We start from the raw sequence: 13,724 nt of genomic DNA, 5'->3' as shown, positions 1-13,724 counted from the left end.
GGCATCAAGATTTCACCAAGAAGCACAAAACCACAGACGCATTGCCATAGCAACAGACAGAATTAATTATAATCTGAACGAAACAATTACACAGCTCCTATCATGATATAACCTTTGAATTGGTGTCATTAGGAGCAGCATTTCCTGGCAGGATTTTGTGTCTAATTGTGAATACATGAATATTTTTTCCCTCAACAAATAAACATGTGGGACTTCACCGTACTAATAAGATTTTAGAGCCCCAAAGGAAGTTAGTTCCTGCAAAGATCTAACGATTTCTTGGACTTGTGGCTCAGTGATCACAGTATATTCATAAACACTAATGCATTCAGTCTTTCCTAAAATCATGTTTAATTTCCAAACTACTCAAAACAGGCTTGCAACCCTCAACGTCTCCTACAGGCACCTGCTTTTGTGTATTCTGGTATCACCACCGGTTCATTGTCACGCTCGGTCAATGGTTCTTAGAGTGTGGGGTGTCACGGCGGGGGAAATCTCCAGACAGCAGGTGATCGCCTTTTCAAAAAAAGATTTTTTTTTTTTTTGATTCTTTACAGAGAAGTGCGTCTCACACAAGACATTTTTTTTAATGTGTAAAACAGACTGACTGTAATCAAAAAATATACTAGTAATAGTAATATAACTTTTCAAGTTTGATCCCCATCTCCTCCTGTCCACATGTTGAAGTGTCCTTGAGGAAGATCCTGAACCTCAAATTGCCAATGGATTGATTGAGCCCCTTACTGCTGCCTCCACTGGTGTGTGAGTGCATGAGTGGATGTGTGCGATCAACAGTGTAAAACACTTTGGGGGCTGCTCAAGCACTGGGAAAGCACTATATGAATAAAATCCATTACCATTTCTGATGATCTTAATAGGAAAGTATTTAAAAAAACGATGAAGAAATCTGTTATCAACTACACTGATGAATGGAGGGCGGGCTGGTGTAATGTAGATTAAGCTCTGTGAGTGTGGGCTGTTCCTCCGACAATTCCAGAATCCCCGTGCTTACAGGTGTTCATGCATGTGAGTTGAGGTTCGCATGGCAGCTGAGCAGAGTGACTATCTAATAAAAGGATGAGAGGATTATGGCTGTGATGAATGAGTCTGTCTGTTCACATTCTTGTTAAGTCCTGGTCATCTGGACTGTTGCATCATAAGCCCAATTTAATCACTTCAAAACAGTTCGAATTGGAGCAAAAGCAACACGGGTCCTAACGAGTCTCTTGTATGCCACAACCTGGCCCGACTTTTAGGTAACCAGTGCTAATATTATCAAAGATGGTCGGTACGAGACTGTGGCAGCCTCCACAGAGATCCTGATTTGAATGCATGGATAATTATAACGCGGATGCCGTCCAGTCGCCATCATTTTTCATTACTTTGAAATGTGTTTTCACAGCTCCTCTGAGGCTTGAAGGTCCTGCTGGGATATTGAGCACTGGTCAAGTGATGTGATATGGACACAGATATAGAGAGATTCAGAAATTTCACTTTCAAATTATGACAGTATGGTGTAGCTGTGGGCATGCACGGTAGCGCAGTGATTAGCCTCACAGCAAGAAGGTTCAAGGTTCAAGTTCAGCTCGGGGCCTTTCTGTTTGGAGTTTGCATGTTCTCCATGTGTGTGCACGGGTTCCCTCTGGGTTCTCCGGCTTCCTCCCACGGCCCAAAAACATGTATGTCAAATTCATTGGTCACCCTAAATTGGCCTTAGGTTGTCTGTCTGTCTGTACCCCGCCCTCGCCCGAAGTAGCTGAGATTGGCACCAGTGTGTTTGTGCTTCTCACTCTTTTCAGTTTAGTAGCGCTTCCACAGTAGTGTACATTTTACTACACCATCATCTGGAGCACCTCCGCAGGCAGAATTTTAAATGCTTATATTGTGCTGTTCTCTGTGTGAATACTGAAATGGTTGTCGTCCAAAAAGCACAGCACCAGCTAATAGCCTCACATACAAAATGCAGTGTTTTCAGCATCTCTGGTCCTCTCAGTGCCGAAGGCGATCGTTTTCAAAACATTCATATCTGAACATGAATCTTTTGTGGAACCAGCATGGAAGCTTTTTTTTTTTTTTCCTTTTTTTCCCCCTAATCTTTCCATTTGTTGTTGCTACCATCCAAACAGGACTTTATGTGGGTTAACCTTGTGCGACCTCCTTCGCTCCAACAGAGCATCTTCCGTTTCCACATGACATCTCGAAAGACTACAGAGGCTTGATTGACCTTGCCTTAAACAAACCAGCCGTCAGCAGTTGGATTAATTCTACATGACTGTCTAATTATATTCCTAACACCAGGAGCGATGAGGAATATAAAAAAAAAAAATCCAACCTTGAAAATCAACACCACACTCTACCATAGCAGAAGAATTAGCAAATTGTAACTGTCAGAGGTTAGAATAAAATATGGCTTTACCCATTAAAACCTAATGCAGTTTTAATAATTTACACCTTAACTCAAACCCATGAGACCGATTCTGTATGAATTTTAAGGTGTGATGACTTACTTGAGGAGAAAATTCAAGACAACAGCCATTCTAATAATGTATGCTCAGTGGGCCACATTTCCTGTTTAAAATGATTTTTGGAAAAAAAAAACTGCTGAGCTGCTGACACGATCTTGATGGAACTTGATATGCACTTGTAGAGTTTCTCATACATATAAAGGCTGCATGGGAACTCATGGCATACATGTTTAATCTAACTCATCCTTGAATGAAGAAGACACAATGCATTGTTCAGTGTTTCATTTGAAATATTATATTATACGTCCGATACAAGTAACTTTTTAGGGTTTGTTTTCATTTTAAATACTAAAAAGCAGACTGAGAATTTTATTTTCTCATTTTACAGGGAATGTAATCCTTAAAATTAAATATTCTTGCAGACCCAGCTTGGTCGAAACATGTCAACAAAAACAGGACTGATCCTGTAATGCGCCTACTTTTTTGATGTTTCCATTAAAAATAAAACCTTCCTCATTTAAATTGCTCATTCACACAGAGGACATTTGATTCCGCTGTCTCCAGTTACAGAACCTGCAGCCAATCAGGCTAATGTGCTGTTACCAAAGGCAACTTCTGAGTGACATACGAGGTTGGCAGGGGTCCCTGGTAGCCTCTCACACTGGACCAGGCTAATGAGACTGTCCTGCTGTCAAGCATCTGTGGCCTTGCTCTAATTTTTCCTTCGAAACAGACTTCTGTGCACACATACAAACGCAATCACACCTTTGTGCAGGATCAAACAGAACACTTCATTCACCATGGTGCAGAAATATTGAAAAGCAAATGTATATTTTTATTGTAGCTGTACCGCCAATGGTGAATATGTGTGTGCATGCGTGCGTGCGTGCGTGCGTGCGTGCGTGTATGTGGCAGGGTGGAGTGAGGTGGAGCTTTCGGGTGTCTGGTTGGGACTGTGTCTCAATGCCAAGGTGGAGTTTTGGCAGCTGAAAGATTAAGAGCATTCATCTTCATTTGCTGGCTGTTGTTTGCTGTGCTACCTGGTGGAACAGCAGCACTCTGCTTCCCAGCCGAGAATCAAACCACCTCTCTCTCTCTCTCTCTCTCTCTCTCTCTCTCTCTCTCTCTCTCTCTCTCTCTCTCTCTCTCTCTCTCTCTCTCTCTCTCTCTCTCTCTCTCCCTCCCTCCTCTCCATCTTCTGTCTCTTTGCATCGTCTCTTCTCGTGTCACAATCTGTATTCAGCTTAGTACTCGTCCCTGTTGTCCCACATGAACAAATGTCTCCTTCTTTTGTTACAATCTGGCTCTGTGTCACCGTGACATTTGACAAATAGCATAACAAATGACTTCATCCATCGCTTCCCTTCAATGATGAGATTTACACTCGTGATTGCTGCTTATAGGAAAGCTGTCAGACATGCACATGTAAACGTGCATGGTATGGACTGTGCGTGCCAGTGCACAGGACTGGCGCCCTTTGACAGCAGAATAATGACTTATTGAATACCTCATTATTTCCCAATATTAGAGTATCAAGACTCTGAAGATTAAAATCGACTGTCCTACTTTATTACACTTCACACCAAATGAAAGCAGCCAAAATAACAGAAGTCCAACACAATCACTCTAATCAGAAAACGATGAATTATTGTTTTAACAACAAATATTGAATGAAATTCAATCATTAAGTTTTAATGTCAACAAATCACATTGAATGAACAGCATTTCTGCTATGCATAAGGAATGTGAATAAATTAAGAATATAGCTACTTCTGCACAAAGGGTTAAAGTCAACCTGGACATCAAGCAGTGAGTGTTCTGATTGCTGCAAAATAAGATCGGGTCCTTTTTTCTGCTGTAACTCTGAGCATATAAGACTCATTTGAAGAAGCTGAAACTGTAATGAAAACGAATGAATGAATGAATGAATGAATGAATGAATGAATGGTCTACATCTATCTATCTATCTATCTATCTATCTATCTATCTATCTATCTGTATAGCTGTATGGCTGTGTAGCGCTATAGCTATTTATCTTTCAACCCTGGTGCAGTGTTAGAATTTAAAAAAAGTTTCTATTCTCAAGTATGGAATTATGTGAAACTAAAGTTATACATACATGCATAAAGTTTTATTGTGCTACACAATCCTTTGCTGTGGCTTGTGGTGGTGAGAGGTCCCCTTTGATTTATAATAACTCAGAGTTAGTTTGACATTTGTCAGTGGTCTGAGTGTTGGAATGTTATTTCCCATTCAGTGTTTTCATAAAACTTGTTCTTGTTCAGCCTCAAGATGTCTGCAGGTTTAATGTTGACCCTGCTCGGACAGATATTTACATTTTTACAAAAAAAACCAAACAAACATTTTTTTCACATTCAAACAAATGCATCTTGTAGTTTAGTGTTTCTCTGTTTTCTTCACTTTTTTCCCGACATATGCAACATTTAAATGTGGTTTACTTGTGTGCTGGAACTGTACTACAACAATCAGTCTTGAGAGTATCTGCATGTTTCCTTCTTTGACGTGATGGTATTATCATAGTCTGTCCTAGCATGTGATTGTGCCACATGGTGTGACTATGAAAATAAACTATCACCCCTGCCGGTACAGATTTTTAGCAGACCTGAGCTATGGGGGTTGGAGATTTGGCTCTCCCTGACTGCATTCAGCTGTCTTCATTTGCTAAAAAGAGTTGACTCATTCGCAAACACGATATGCTTCATCTTTTTTTTTTTTTTTTTACTAAAATGTTCAATTTCTGACTTCTGATGATTGGCAAGTTTGAGGTGTGTATACTGACATCAACATTAATGAATATTTTCAGAGCTTGTGAGAAACATGTCAGACACCACATCATCAATGAAAATGATCCCCGAGGGATATTTCTCCCTCTGTGCATGCAAATTAAATGAATCACACAGATGGGTGTTTTTTATTTCTTTTTTTTTCTTCTTTTAATAGAGATTTAAAAGAAATGGTAGTGTTTGTAATGTGAAAAGAGTCTTGATATTTTGGTGACATTGGGCCAGGTGTGTGTGTGTGTGTGTGCCTGTGTATGGATAGAAGGATGAATGGATGGATATTTGAAAGAAATAAATAAACCCTACTGACTTTCAAAATGAGTTGTCATTTCAAATATCAATTTAACTTTCTTCAAGACTGACAGTCTAGATATCTTTACTGGAAAATCATTGAACAACCTTCCCTAAGTGTATCATTCCTATAAGGTTTTAACTTCAATACTACTTTTATGCAACTCAAAAAAAAAAAAAAAAAAAGACAAATCAATGTCAAATCAAAATTCACACTAGATGGGAATTAAATGTTGTTTTCCAGTTAATGCAGGCAACATGAGAATCAGTGGTCTTAACCACTATGCTACAAAGGTAAGACTGTTTAAGCTTTATGGATTTTTAGTACCTATAAAATACCTGAGTGAAAGAGAGTCTCAGTAATTCTCAGGTGATATCTGAACACCATCCTGCTTTAATCCTTGATCGTTTGTTCAATCAAACGCTTACAGACATTCATACCTGCACCCAGACAGCATCTGTGTTAAGTAATCACTTCAAAAAGGCAAGAAAATGTTGAAACTAGCTAGCTTGCATCCGTTTGACGACCGTCCTTCTCCAGTTTCCCCTCTTCAACATTCATGCTCAGCAGGCATTTGCATTGGTACCATGAAATATGGATGGCATGTGGAAGGAAGCGAGAGGGCCGACCTTTCACTGCCACATGAGAATCGATGGGAAAAAAAAAAAAAAACCTGATGGTTATTTCAAATACTGAGTTAAAAGGGAAATATTCCCAGTCTTTGTATTAGCCAGCTCTTTTGCATTTGAATCTGCCATCTGAATTCAAATCATAGCCAAGGACTTAGAGTAAAGTGTGTCAGAGGAACGTGAAGCACAGCTAAGCTGCGGAGAGATAGAGGGAGGAGAGATGTGAGTATGTGTGTCTGTTGAGAGAAATAGAAATAAGAGAAAGGAAAAAAAGTGTCCTGGAGAGAAGGGGGGAGATTGGTTTCACCTGCACTCCAGTGTTTAGATAAACTCCAGCAGCAGGGAGCTGAGGAATCAGCAGAAATGAAACAGGATGCAGGTTCAACTCAGCACTTCAAAGAGAACTTAAGTGTTCACAGGACTGAAAATGTTTGAATCACTGTAGCTATACACAGTGTATGAGTGAAAATAAGTATTTGATGGACCTTTTCTGGTTCCCGAGCAAATCCAAAAGAGAAGAGAAGAGAAGAGAAGAGAAGAGAAGAGAAGAGAAGAGGAGAATCGTGTGAAGGGAAGTGAGAATAACATGGCAGCTGTTAAGGTCGCCGGGAACTGCTCTTCTGCTGCATGTTCATCAGTTCTCACTCATGCAGCAAAGAGCCTGATTTTCCACTGAGCGTAAAAATGTGAGACTAAAAGTTTACCTTCATCTCTGTGAATCCAAAGGACTTCCACAAAAATAAACAGGAAATTCAGCCACTGTCACCAAATAATATTTAAAATCTAACAGGAAGTGACATATTCTGACTTTATGGTCATGTCTGTCCCCTTCCTGTGACCTTCACACCGTTTCTGTCAAAGACTGTAAGAGCTCTCTTGATGTTTACTCCAAATTTGGAGACATTCCCTTCAAACTTTATACTCCAAAACCAGAGACACATGCATGGTCACATTATACACTATACAAAACTTGTGAACTTTGACCTTTTTCTATCAAGTCATTTTGACCTGAGAGTGGATATGTGGCACTTCTGGAGAAATTAGGGATAAGGCATAAGCTCTTTGTGATCACCATGAAGTTTGAGCCCATCATTTCAATCTTGATTGAAAGTACATGTAGAAGATTGGAATTCTTTGAAAATGCTCAAAATGAAAACATTTTGCCAACATTATGGACGATCAGTGGTTTCAACCTACAGCAGAAGGAATTGTCTTGCATGCTTTATAACAGTGAGAACATCATAAACACACAAACTGATTAAAGATTACTTTTCTTTCGATGAAAAAGATCAGACATTTTGGTGTAATTTCATCACCTTTGTATTTTGATTTTCACATTTTTATGTTTGCTATTAACTCTGCTCACAGACGTGGATGTTCACACACAAGTTTCTGCCTAAAACATGAACTGTTAACACAATCAATGAACATTCTGAAGTGACTCTTTCAATTTTCAGTGTTTTAAATTTAAAAAAAAAATCCTTCAGTTTTCTATTGTTGCAACATAATTCACAACACCCCCGTATTTCACCCAGATGAAGGAAATTACAGTCAGTGACAAAAAAGCAAGAACTATGCATCATTGTGACGTGATGTGTGGGCACAGCTCCAGGTACTTCGAGCATATTCTTGATATTCTCAGTCAATGATTCATATTCACTCGAATCACAGAGTGACTCATGGGAAACAGTAATTTTCAGTCTATGGTGTTTGTCTTGAGCACCTGTGGCTCAAAGTCTCTGGGTTTTAAGAGCAGCGCGAGGCAGGAAAAGCAGAGCTGAAGCCACATCCAAAACCCAGGATAATAGCTGTTTGTGTACACAGCCGAGTCGCACGCACGGCCCTCCGAAGGCAGCTATTGTCAAAGACGAGCTTAACCACAACAAAGACAGTAAGCACTGTACAAGCAACAAGCACTTTGGTGTCTGTGTGTTGTACACAGGTCTGAAGACTCTACATGGCCACATTATCTGATCTTGACTCACACTGCCATTTACTCAGATCATGGGCTTCCTGTTACAAAGCACCTCTGTGCCTCTGTCTTTAAATGGTCGGCAGGTTATCAATCATAAAGGGTATAAAACATTTGGTGGGAGGTTAAAACTTCATTATGTTTCTGAAGAGGTCCTGTCAGAGCTTGTAGTTGAAGCAGTCCGTGCCCTTTATCGTGACATTTCGGTATTTTATTTGAAACTGTTTGGAGTTGTTGCTGCTATCAGTTCACTTTTGCTCTGCATACTTCTTGAATTAACCATCTAATCTATTGTTCACTTTGATGAATTTGTTTCATTGGAAAATCCAGCTTGTGTGAAACTCCCACAGCAGGTTTGGGCAGTTCATTTGTTTACCTTTTGTTGTGACTCCGCCCCCTTCACCCTGCCACTTCCTGATCACCTTGGCTGGCTGGTAGGTGAGCAGCTTCTGCAGCCACACCGGAGCAAGTCCTCCTCGCAGCCTTAGGTTGGACAACTCCCAGAAGACCGGTAAGCAGGATAACATTTCTCCACCTGGAAGGCGGACAGCCAATCAGTAGCCTGTGTGACAGGGACAAAGTCCTTCAGCTCGCCGTCTCTCCCCCTCCACCTCCTCCCTGAGTGGTTTATAGTTACACCCTCTGCGGGACTTTTACCTGTCCAGGTGAGACGCACTGTTGAAAGTGATGTAACCACGTGAGTAAACTTTCTTTTTCTATAAGCTTTTACAAGAATTACCGTAGGTCTTTGTACTAAGAACTCTCTGTAGTTAACCTCTGACTGTTGCAAACTGTCATAGTTGTTTCATGCGCTCGTTTTCTTATATAAGATATTTGCGTGGAAGTCGTTTGCATTCATTCTTTGTGAGTGTGTGTGTGTGTGTGTGTGTTCCTTCATGGGATTTGTAATTGTGTAGATTTTCCGCTGTCTCTGTGAGTGTCAGTGTTCAGCACAGTCTTACTCTGTCCTGACTTGATATTAGAAACACTTCACAGAGCTTCACATCTGCCTGCAGCTGGTCTCCCAGACCGAGGTGTCAGGTCTGGCTCAGACTTACTGTGGAGATTGTTATGAACTCAGAAATGCTGCCATACACATGTAGACATTAGTGAAAGGGCAAGAATTATACTGCTATTATTGTGATACTGCTGTTGCACAGCCCATATGTTCACGCTGGATAGAATGAAATGGGCCAGATTCTAAAACATGCTCTAAAGAATAAATATGCTATGATAAATATATAATTGTTTGATATGTCTAAAAAAATGCCCTTCACATTTTAAATTAATAGAATACAGTCAGTTATCCAACATCAAATTTTTGTTTCTACTATCCGTCGTCATAAGAGACTCCAATCTGTCTCAAGTAAAGAATTAATTCAGCATCCAGCTGATGACTTTGAACTGGCTTTGGACCTGTTGTTCTTGTGTTTCGTCCTTTCTTGGTGAGCAGTGGAGAGGGGCGGGTGGGGAGAGGGGAGGCTTACTGGAATTTTTATGTGTATCAAGGACGTGTCTGAACACAGCAGACAGGGTTGGAGTCTGCATGTTGAATTTAGCTCATACGCTTTGTACCTTTGAGGTGGCTTCGTGTTAACAAGTGTTTGGGTTTATGGAGTGGATATTTCAGCTCACACCACCGATGGGCCGTCCTGATCATTTTAATATGAAGGCTAATATCTTGATATTCTGAGTATGGACCCTTCAAGCCGTTTCTCCCCTTGATTAACCTCACTCTATGCCTTAAATACAGACCAATTCTAGATACTGAGAATGTGACTTGGCACCAAGAGGTGTGCATTGGGTCAGTTAAAGTAACAGTGACATTTACAGACGCACGAGCATGCTGCTACACATTAAAACTAATCTGCAATGATTAACAGTAGTTATATAAAAGATGGTGCCAACACACGAGGCCTCTCTTGTTTGGCTGACTTGGCCTTTTTTATTATGAGGGCGTGCTCAGTTTGATTAATACAGATATGATTTGTTCTCTCTGAGGAGCAGATATGTACAAAACAGCATAGTATGCTATTATGGAGAACACTGACACACACACACACACACACACACACACACACACACACATACACACACACACTGGTTACTGTACTGTGTCATGAGATTGTTGTTCAGGGTCTGTCGTTAAAGAGCTGACTCTGTGGAGGTCTGTGTCATTATTAACTCATCAAGTCATCTCAGATCGTTGGGCAGAAACCTGAGAGTGAGTCAACAGTCATATTTAAATAAAATGTAGAAAGGAAGAAGGTGTAGGCCATCTTGAACAAACAACTCTCCCTGCTCTCAGTAGCTGTAAAGCACGGAGTACTGCCCATTGAGCTGAGGGTTGACATGACTTTGGTTCAGAGTCAAAGGAATCTCTCCACCTCAGTATTGTATTTACAGTCAACACGTTGCTTTTTCTTTCATTTTGAGATTTCAACTGGAAAATCCACGTGTCCTGCATGGGAAGAATGGAACCTTTAAGCCTCACCCTTCTGTAATAGGTTTGAATTACAAGTGTAGTCATCAGTAAAGCATCAGACTGTTTAATGAAATTCAGGTATATGCAGGGACGTCCAACTGTGGACCTGGATCGATCCTGTCCTGCATGTTTTATGTCTCTCCCTGATGCAGCTTATCTGTTTCCAATGAGTGGCTACCTACTGGGCTTTCTTTGAGAACTTGGTGTTGACATAATTATTAGATTCAGGTGCGTTGAGGCAGGGAAACATCTAAAACATGCAGGACAGGAACCCTCCAGAACCAGGCGGAGAGGCCATGGCTTTATTGTACTGTCTGGAGTGAGGAGCAGTGGTCCAACAGGACTTCTGTGATGTGTTGTCTGATCACTACAGGGAATAAACCAGAGAAATGAGGGAATGCTCGTCAGTCATGGGTGTGTCCTCTGGGTGTGTGTGTATGTGTGTGCATCTATGCACGCGTGCTCGCTCGTCTCTGCTTGTCTGTACATGTATTTGTATGTGATTTTCATTCCACCCATAGATAGATATGGTTAATGCGTCCCAGTCAGGCTGTGAATGTGCTGTAAAATATCGTCTGTTTTGTTTCAGCATATAGAAGAGAACATTTTGATTGCAGTTCTTTGGAAAATAAGTGCTTCCTGAGAGACTTGTTGGACTTTTTTAATCAGAGTGAGAAACACTTGATTTTCTTTCAAGCTATCTGTATTGTTTTGGAAACCTTCATATATTCAAGATAATCTGAAAATGTATGGATTAAATGAAAGAACATTAAATTTAAATTTGTCTTACCTCACAATTTTTAGGCTGTGGTCAGGCAAACCCTCTCTGGTTTATTCATAAATACATGTATTACCTAAATAAATAAACAACATTTGACATTCAGGGTCCGCTGCTTTATGTACAATTAGATTTGTTGCATTATCATGAACAGATCTCTGAAGGGCTTAGAGATCTGGTCACGATAATACCACAAACTCAATTGTAAATAAAGCAGCGGACCCTGAATGTCAGATTTCTTTTTCTCCCTTCAGAAGAAAGGTCATGGAATCCCGAGAGTCCAACAAATTCCATCCATCCCACTTCTATGCGAGATTTATCCAGATCAGCGTTGTAATAGAGGGGAGCTTCTCCCAGCTGACTGTGGACTACATGGAGGATAGGTCGCCAGTCCATTACAGGGCTTAAACAAATACACAAAATCAACCACATACATACGCACACTTGCCATGCAATTTAAAGCACCAATGGACCAAATAAGTACGTCTTCAAATCATGTAAGGCTACCAAAAATATTGTTGTTAAAAGCTCATGGAAACCAATACAGACTCAATACAAGAAGGAGAAAACTCGAAAGGGGGTAGAGGGAGTGGTCTGGTGGACTATTTGAAGTTATTTTATTGATTTCAGCAGAACGTTAAAAAGAAAAGAAAAAGCTGATTCAAACCTTCAAGAACCTCAAACCATATTATAAGTTGTACAAGTTGCAACTGCTGGTGTTTAAATGCTTGGCACCAGACATTGAACAGATCATTGAAATTTGACCTATAAGGAAGGTTGTCTGGGAGAAAAAGATCTTAACTTTAATGATAATAATAATCATCAAAAAGCCTGTCAAATAGTTTATTGATAAATGCACAGCTGTAGACATGATGCTTGAGTGGGTGCAGTCTAGATCACTGAAATAAATACAGGGGTGTTTGGCCTTAGTATTGTTTGAAGCTGACCAAAAAAAAAAAAAACTTTGACCACGGTGCTGGAGATGTTCAGAGCTTGTCTGCTTCATGGCCTCGGGAAGTGTTCTGCTTACTCAGTAAGCTTTGGATTCAGAATCATATCAAAGAGAGTCAGAACATCATTTGAAGGCATGTGCCTGAAAGTTCCAGATAAACTGAAAATGGCTCTTTCAACAGAATGATAATTCTTCTCAAGCTCATCTTCCAAATCAGGAGTTTTCAAGCAGCCCAGTCAAGGTCGAGTAGTGGTTCGCACTGTTGCCTCAGAACAGGATTTTCAGTCGTAAACTCAAGCCTTTCTGTGTGGAGACTCCGCGTTGTTTCTGAGTATGAATGGGTTGACTGGTGATCTGTGCACTCAGCCCAACATGTAGTACCATCTGAAATTATCGTTTCGCCACTCTTTTGTGAGTAGTACTGTATACTGTACTGAATACTGAATAGTTGTTTACTCAAACATTTCAGAAAATAATGTGAAAGGCTGCTTGCATTAAAAACAAACAATTGCAGGAATCTAATTTCAAATCTGAGGCCAAATATTCCATTTATTGCTAATTAATACATATGTACTGTGCTATGCAACGAAACTATGCTACATTTATTTGTTGAGTCTATATCAGAGCATCAAATGTCCACTTGTGCAAGCCTGTGGAAAGAGCTTGTATGGTTTCATATGACGTGTCTTGTGGCGTTCCCCTTTGTCCTTTGTCTCCACCGCATCCAACAGAGAGAGTAATAGAAAATAACTGAGAGAAGATTATGGTGCAGAGCGTATCAAGCCGCATTCATCTTTCATTTTCTTCAACTACAATTCTTTTTTTTTTTTTTTTTCTCCTGTGTTCATCTGCTCCTGCTGGCAGGTACTCCTGCTCCCCCTTCTTCCTCTTCAGTCGCTCACTTCACCGGTGTAACGATAAAAGTGCTCTGCTCCATAGATCAGGCGCAGCAGGTGCCACAGTGTGTGATGAATCAGCCATGTCACCGCATCTTCTCAGTGGGAAAGTTCATCTTTGTTAAAACTGCTTAGCCTTTTTCTATTAGCCAGTCCCCTCCCAGATGCAACAGAGACACACAGCTTTTCATGACTGTCACAACCTGCTGTGCACCAATTTCATATCAGTTACTTTTAGATAAAAATCAGGCAACTTAATGGTTGCTTGAAAGATATGAATGTCTTTGGACCTGCTGTGGGATATAATTTTGTGCATTAGCATACCGGAATACATATGAAAGTCCATGCTTGTCCTATTTTTCCCAACACTAGTGCACAGGGAGCCATCCTATTCAAAAGCACTTGGATTCATATTTGTACACTTCAAACACAAGCTTTGTTGTTTTTTTTTTTT

At 40.3% G+C, this 13,724-nt stretch overlaps 1 protein-coding gene across 3 annotated transcripts in view; it reads left to right on the top strand.

Moving 5' to 3' along the window:
- Positions 1 to 8,604: 8,604 nt before the first annotated feature.
- Positions 8,605 to 13,724, top strand: part of lnx1 (ligand of numb-protein X 1) — a 36,047-nt gene continuing 30,927 nt past the window's right edge. Inside the window, exon 1 of one of the 3 annotated variants that reach the window (XM_030082892.1) lies at positions 8,605 to 8,824. The gene's annotated coding sequence lies outside the window, so the exon portion shown is untranslated. Of the gene's footprint in view, positions 8,857 to 13,724 lie in introns of all 3 variants that reach the window. The other 2 variants (XM_030082891.1, XM_030082893.1) reach the window with 2 other exon arrangements.

Source organism: Salarias fasciatus, chromosome 23 (genome assembly GCF_902148845.1).
Source record: "Salarias fasciatus chromosome 23, fSalaFa1.1, whole genome shotgun sequence".
Lineage (NCBI taxonomy): Eukaryota > Metazoa > Chordata > Actinopteri > Blenniiformes > Blenniidae > Salarias > Salarias fasciatus.
This window is presented reverse-complemented; position numbering and strand designations above follow the sequence as displayed.